This window comes from Schistocerca piceifrons, chromosome 8 (assembly GCF_021461385.2).
Source record: "Schistocerca piceifrons isolate TAMUIC-IGC-003096 chromosome 8, iqSchPice1.1, whole genome shotgun sequence".
In the NCBI taxonomy this organism is placed as follows: domain Eukaryota; kingdom Metazoa; phylum Arthropoda; class Insecta; order Orthoptera; family Acrididae; genus Schistocerca; species Schistocerca piceifrons.
In genome coordinates, this window is record NC_060145.1 from 137,949,675 (window position 1) to 137,951,283 (window position 1,609).

The following is a 1,609-nucleotide window of genomic DNA, read 5'->3' on the forward strand; positions in this document are numbered from 1 at the left end:
ATTCAACATCATCGATATGGGCTTTCGGAGCCGAAGGCCCACTTGTGTAGCCTTGATGACTGCACGATACAAAGCTTTATGCCTCGTCTGTTCCCATCAACACCGACATTGGACACTTGATGACTGGAAACATGTTGCGTGGTCGGACCACTCTCGTTTCAAATTGTATCGAGCAGATGCAGGTGTACAGGTATGGAGACAGTCTCATGAATCCGTGGACCCTGCGTGTCACCAGGGGACTGTTTAAGCTGGTGGAGGCTCTGTAATGGTGTGGAGCGTGTGCAGTTGGAGTGATATGGGACGCTTGATACGTCTAGATATGACTCTGACAGGTGACACGTAAGTAAGCATCCAGTCTGCTCACCTGCATCCATTTATGTCCACTGTGCACTTGGGCAATTCCAGCAAGACAATTCAAACACACCAAACCTCCAGAATGCTACAGGGTGGCTCTTATGAGTTTAAACGCTTCCGCTGGCCACCAAACTCCCCAGACATGAACATGATTGAGCATATCTGCGATGCCTTGCAACGTGCTGTTCTGAAGAGATCTCCAGCCCCTCGTACTCTTACGGATTTATCGACAACCCTGCAGGATTCATGGTGTCAGTTCCCTCTAGCACTACTTCCGGCACTAGTCGAGTCCATGCCACATCTTGTTGCGACACTTCTGCATGCTCGCGGGGGCCCTAAAGGCAACGGCCTTGCCGCAGTGGTTACACCGGTTCCCGTGAGGTCACCGAAGTTAAGCGCTGTCGGGTGTGGTTGGCACTTGGATGGGTGACCATCCAGGCCGCCATGCGCTGTTGCCATTTTTCGGGGTGCACTCAGCTTAGAGATGCCAATTGAGGAGCTACTCGACCGAATAGTAGCGGCTTCGGTCAAGAATGCCATCTTACGACCGGGAGAGCGGTGTGCTGACCCCACGCTCCTCCTATCTGCATCCTCCTCCGAGGATGACACGGCGGTCGGATGGTCCCGGTAGGCCACTCGAGGCCTGAAGACGAAGTGCAGGGGCCCGAAACGATATTAGACAGGTGTACCAGTTTCTTTGGCTCAGTGTATAACCCTTAGTTGTTATCACTCATAATTAGCGGTTTTGGTTTTAGAATATCCCTGAGAGATATGAGAATATGTTTACAATTCTGATACGATTTGTCACAAAACAATACGTCGGACGCTGTTAACGGCCATCATACTTTATTTAAAACTGTAAAACATCCCATCCTGGTACCGATTATCGGTGCTACGGTAGCGATAAGGGGTATGGAATCAACGCTTTTGGGTAGTTGTAGTGTTTTCAATTCAGTTTTTATAGCTGCTATACTATGGGGATGTTATGCTTTGCTGCACGTTGTGAAGCTTTACAGTGCAGCATAACGAACACATGAGCAGTCTCACAAATCACGTCACTGATTGCACGTATTGACGTTGTCAATGCTAATTTTTTTGCAATACTGATATTACTCTTTGCCTCGCTAGGTCACAGTTTTCTACCTTCTTACAAGTTTGATTTCGACGTCTGCTAACGTGTGTGGTTGATGATAACAGCGGACGACTTTCTGGAATATCTTGCAGGCTTTTCACTCTTTGTTATCTGTTGTGCTCT

At 48.5% G+C, this 1,609-nt stretch overlaps 1 pseudogene; it reads left to right on the forward strand.

Moving 5' to 3' along the window:
- Nucleotides 1-694: 694 nt before the first annotated feature.
- LOC124712771 lies at nt 695-812 on the forward strand (annotated as a pseudogene).
- Nucleotides 813-1,609: the final 797 nt, after the last annotated feature.